The sequence below is a fragment of the Xiphophorus maculatus genome, chromosome 23, assembly GCF_002775205.1.
Source record: "Xiphophorus maculatus strain JP 163 A chromosome 23, X_maculatus-5.0-male, whole genome shotgun sequence".
NCBI classification, from domain to species: Eukaryota; Metazoa; Chordata; class Actinopteri; order Cyprinodontiformes; family Poeciliidae; genus Xiphophorus; species Xiphophorus maculatus.
In genome coordinates this window covers 1,317,098-1,322,417 of record NC_036465.1, presented here as the reverse complement: position 1 = coordinate 1,322,417, position 5,320 = coordinate 1,317,098, and the positions used below count along the sequence as shown (strand labels likewise).

Genomic DNA, 5,320 nt, shown 5'->3' with positions numbered 1-5,320 from the left:
CTGCTTCCTCTGGTCGTTAATTTCTCCTCATAAATCCATCTGATTGGACCTGGAAAACACCGTCTGTTGTGTTCAAGTTGTGCTAAAAGTAGCTATAGCCTATCAGCAAAGCTATGCTAGCCTAAAATAACATCTCAAAGCTAAACATGCTAGCAGCTAGTCCCTAATGCTAACACGTTCCTGAAACACTGGAAAGCTAAATTTAGGCCAATTTAAAGGTTGAAGAACAGATTAAAACTTGAAATGTCTGTTTTTGATCTCATATGTCTATTTATTCAGTAACTTGACAGGAAAAATGGTTTTTTAATTGAAAAAGTTGCTTATTTTGTGAATTAAAATGTGATTAACTAATTAAATACCCTGTAATAAACTAGATTTAAATCTGAAACACTAGTTTATGTGATCAAAACATGAAAGCTACATTGTTTTGAGACTAAAGTTGCGTTTCCAAGGATTCCTGTGTTTCTGTGTGCATAAATCTGTATGCAGGTGACTTTGTGTGAGATGTCTGCAAGTCTATTGCAGCAGGGAGGGACAGAGAGAGATCGCTATCGCCATGATGGATTGCAGAGAGGAGGCGATTTAAAATATTATTAGAACTCAGTTTGTGGCTTGCTAAAAGTGCTTGCTAACTTATTGCCCCTCCTGTGTGTCTGACTCCTTGTCTGCTCCACTTTTCAAATTATGCAACAAATAACGTGCAGCAGGGGTTTGTGTGCGTAAATTAGTTTTGCGTAAAACAGGAAACAACAACGTAGCAGTGATCTCTGTTCCTGTGCACCGACGCTGCGTCATCCTCAACTTCCTTTGTTTTTTGCAGAGCAGTTTGGTTGTGCAATTAAAGCATAAAAAGTGATAGCGCAGCAAAACAACAGTCCCAGTTTAATTCGCGTCTAATGACAGAGCTGCTAAGTGGACCCCTGCCTCTGGAGGTGTAGGACAGAAAAACCTCATTAACTTTTTTTGTGCGTCTCCGTTTCCCCCCTCAGAGAACGCCCCAGCCTTCTCTGTTGAGTGATTAGATGTGCAATGAAGAAAAATTTCTGTACATATGTAACGTAGTCAGAGCCCAGCGGGACCGTCGCCCGGGGAAATGCAAATGATCTCGTTTTTCTGTGGGTAAGTGGAGGAAGAGTGAACGGCGGAAACACATTTCTCCCTATATATCATGTTTTCCATGAGTTTGTGTGTTTTTGTTTTTCTCCTGTAAGGTCAATAACTCAGCCATGACATGAATGATTTATGCTTGGCCTGATCTGAAAACGTTGGTCCAGGTATTGATCGCTTGCTATTGACTGAAGAGCAGAGTGTCAGATGCCGTTGGGGGAACACGGGGTTTCTGTATTAATGTGGTTTTGTTTTCTGCTCATTAGGCTCGTCCTCCATCTTCTCTGCTGCTGATTTTGTTTTTCCCAACAACGTGCAAGTGGTCTGACTGAGAAAAGTATTTACCCCTAAAAGGTTTTCTTCTTCTAGCTAAATGTTTCAAAGTGTGACAAAAATCAAAAACAGACCAAAACATTTTTTGTTTTTATCTCTTATTGCCTCAGTTTGTCTTAAAGTTTTTCCTTATTGTTTTTAAGCTTTTCTCTGAAAATGTATCTTGTCTCAATTAAAAGATATGTTGTAGCTTCTGTGGCTGTAAGATTTGAAACTGAATTCATGAACCAATCAGTGGAGCTTTTGCTCAGCACATCTAGAAAAAACGGGGATCTAAAACTGAACCTTATTTATGTTACAAAATCCAACAATTGAACCTGAGATGTTCTGCTTCTAACGTTTTATCACATCCAACCCATAAAATTCAGTCTGTTGCACTGAGATTAGACCAACACAAGATGGTGCATAGTTATGTAATAAAAGGAAAATCATACTGTACATGAATTTCAAATATTTTAATAAATACAGTCTGTACTTGTCTTCTGTTTCAATTGGACCAGAACCACCTGGCTGAAGGTTCAGGTTTTGGGGATTTTGAAAAATTTCACCTTTTGTTTTTTGTATGTATAAAACATTTGAGCAACAAGGCAGTTCAAAGTGCTTTTTATCCTGTAAACAAAAAATAAAAAGTCATAAAAATGTCATACAATCGCTAATTGAGAACCAATAACCAATCAAATTTGTCGAGTGCCATTGCTGTGCACCTGAAAATGTCATTGAATTATTTGGGTCGTTTTATCATTTTGAAATATTGTTCAAACTTTTAGCTTATGTGAAATGGGAGAGTTATTGGCGAAGCGGAACCTTTGTTTGGGGGCGTTGCTTCCGGGTTGGTTTTGCGGCGGACTTCCTGTTTGCCTCAGACGCAGTTTTGGTTGTCATTGGCTCTTTGCTCCTCAGCTTCCACGTTCGGGGAAAAGCGGCTCAATCGTTTCCGATCTATTGAAAAAGGCTCTTTCCACTGGGTGTTAGCAGGGTTTGTCCAAGGTAACAATTAATGATGAACATCGATCTGAAGCCCCGACAATAAGCTGGAGAAAGGTTTTAAGATGTTCGCCTCGTTATACACAGATACGAAGGTGAGTTTTACTTTCTTTAAACTTTGTGGCTAACATTAGCTTTAGCTATGCTAGTAGGCAATATTCTCGGACATTTGTCTTGTAAAAATGTGCTATTAAAGTATCTAAACATTTTTCATCCATTCTAACGGACAATGTTTACCTTGTGTTCAAGTATATTACATACATTTATTGTCATTAGTGTCAGAGACCAAGTAACGGGGATTTTACGGTTCAGGCTTTTTGCTTCTGCAGCCTGAGGAACAACAAGCCCATAGCTTAACAGTAGAGCAGCTCTGGTGTCGGAGTTCTAGTTCAGCTGACGGTTCAGGTTCAGTTGTTGCTTTTAGAAAAATATGGCCGTGTTCCTTAAGGTCTCCGTGTTATTTCGCATTATTAGTTTTGCATGTTTCTTGTGAAGCAGGACGGTGTTTCCAGCAGTGTGTACAGGCGGATCAGTAGCTCGGCTGTCTGGCTCTGGTCTGCTCTCTGGTTCCCATAAACTCTTTCAGGCTGAATACAGAAGTGATTCCATGGAAATAACACAGGAGGCTCCTTTACCTTCTGCTTTAGGCTGAACAAGTTGATCCGGAGTGAAGTGAAGGCTGTAAACTTTGCTGTGCAGCGTTAGCTTTAACTGGTAGCGACGGATATTTACAAGCCACCGTCTTCTTAATTCAGGACCGCTTGGAAATCCATGAAAACTTAAAAGCCCATTATATTAGGAAGACAATAATGTTCATAGTATTGTTTTATTTGTGTCTGAAATAAGACTTTGTCTTTTCTAGCTGTCATGGTAACTCAAAGCGGAAAAAAAAGAGCCGCATTTGCTGCGGTTGTGACGTCAGCGCGGCAGGTGCAAAGAGCCCATTGCTGAATCTTGTTTCTCTCTCCAGGTCAGTTCATGGTAGAAACTCACTAGAACTACTCTGTAAGATGTCCATCTCCTATTTGACCAGCAGATGGCGCTGTGTTATGGTTCCTGTGCACTTTTCTGTTAACAGTTGGAAGTTTTATCAGGTTTAGTTTGGCAGGATGCCAACCCGCGCTGGGGAGTCTCACCGAGATAGCTTACCAACTCCAGGTTTTAGGATTTTTATTTTGCTTTTGTTTGAATAATATGCAGTTTATGTTGCTTGGTGACTCATAAAGTGGTTTAGAGCCTGAAAGTAAAGTGAGTCTAGTTGATGTTAAAGGTAGAGAAACTATTCTTTGTTCATGAAGTGTGGGAGGGAATTTAGGGGTTAATGTAGCATCAGAGGAGTGGGGCTACATTCATCAGGTTTTTATTTGGCAAAAAATGTGAAAGTTTTTATTTCTCTTCACGAATTCTCACTTTGTGTTGTTTTTAGGACAGTTTTTGGAGGAACCTGCAGAGAAAAGGATTGCAGTCAGCACCCAGCCCAACAGCGCTAACAACAGCAGCAACGCTAACGTCCATCTCACCTACACTTGTTCTGGTTCTGATCCAAACAGCTCCCTCATGCTGCCTGAGGCTTTGCTGTTAAACTGCTGACAGATACGACTGCAGTGGAGTAAAATGTTGCAGTTACGTTTTATTTAACGTCCAGTCCAGCCAAAATAAAGTAAGTTGCATTTTTCTCTACATTTGTAAAGTTTCTTCTAAACTTCAAGTGCAGATAAATCGGTGGTCATGATTTTCAAATCTCCAGAAGTACTTTGGGGTGTGTGTGTGTGTGTGTGTGTGTGTTCGTGTGTGCGTGTGTGTGTGTGTGTGTTGGGGGGTGTAAGTGAAACTTTTAAGGATCCTGATTCTGTTTTTTATTGACTAGGCTGTTCTAAGAAGCCGTGCTTATCGCAGCCCCTCAGGGCGCCTGTGTTAATCCCCGGGAAAAGATGACATCAAATGGAAGCAGAGCAAAGGATTATGGGGGATGTTGAGGTGCTTGATCAGCTGCTGCTGAGAACTGGATGGAGGGGAAGGAATCTTCTCCAGGTACGAACAAACAAACCTGAAAATAGTAGGAAAAGGGAGAAAAACAGAGTCTGGTTCAGAAGAAGGAAGATGCTTCGCCTCCAAATCGCCACTTTAACTTTAGTCAGAACAGGTTAAAGTTTCCTACCAAACGACACCAGTTTTCCTTTACTTACTTAAATAATGGATACTTTATTTATCCCCAAAAGAAATGAAATGTAGGAATATCTTCAAAGAATCACTTTGCATGGTGATGGAAGGGAGCAGATTGTGTTGCAGCTCATTTGAAGAGGCTTCTGACTGAAGACAGTTGCTGTGTGACAGTCTCATGACTGTTGATGCTCCACAGTAACATCCACCACAGCTGGAAAGTTTCCCTCTTTTTCGTTCCAATTTTAGAAATGTGCCTTTAAACTTTACTGGATTTTAGTTCTGGTTCTGACTGGGTCAGTCCAGAAGTCAACCTGTTGTTATCTTGGTTTCATGCTTCACAACATCTTTGGGGAAGTGTTTTGTTCCCAGCTGATAGTCCAGTAGACATCTGCTCCACCTCCAGCTGCTGTGGTTCTCTGAGTCAAACCAACCTGTTCCCCTCCTGGCCTGTGGGGGCGCTGCACCAAGAACCACTGAAGGAAACGACACAAAAACCTCTGAAGACGCTGAGAGCAACTTCCTTCTTCACCAGACGGAAACAAGATGGAGGCGTCAGATTTTAGCGGTGGGAAAATTTCTCTTTAGTCTTTGGCTAAAGACCAGGAGCCATTTCTGCTGCTAGCGCTAGGCTATCACATTAGCTTTGGTTGTATTTACCCAGAATGCCCTGCGCTGTAGTCCACTTCCTGCTAATTTATTTATTTTTTATCCAGACAGCTTCTCCTGGCAAAAA

At 41.0% G+C, this 5,320-nt stretch overlaps 2 long non-coding RNA genes across 2 annotated transcripts; both read left to right on the top strand.

Moving 5' to 3' along the window:
* The first annotated feature begins 896 nt into the window (after positions 1–896).
* On the top strand, positions 897–1,857 carry LOC111606818. The gene is made up of 3 exons (XR_002752250.1): positions 897–1,119; positions 1,212–1,274; positions 1,374–1,857. It is a non-coding gene; the product is annotated as an uncharacterized LOC111606818 (long non-coding RNA).
* Positions 1,858–3,319: 1,462 nt separating this feature from the next.
* Positions 3,320–4,948, top strand: LOC111606820. The gene is made up of 3 exons (XR_002752253.1): positions 3,320–3,394; positions 3,851–4,084; positions 4,292–4,948. It is a non-coding gene; the product is annotated as an uncharacterized LOC111606820 (long non-coding RNA).
* Positions 4,949–5,320: the final 372 nt, after the last annotated feature.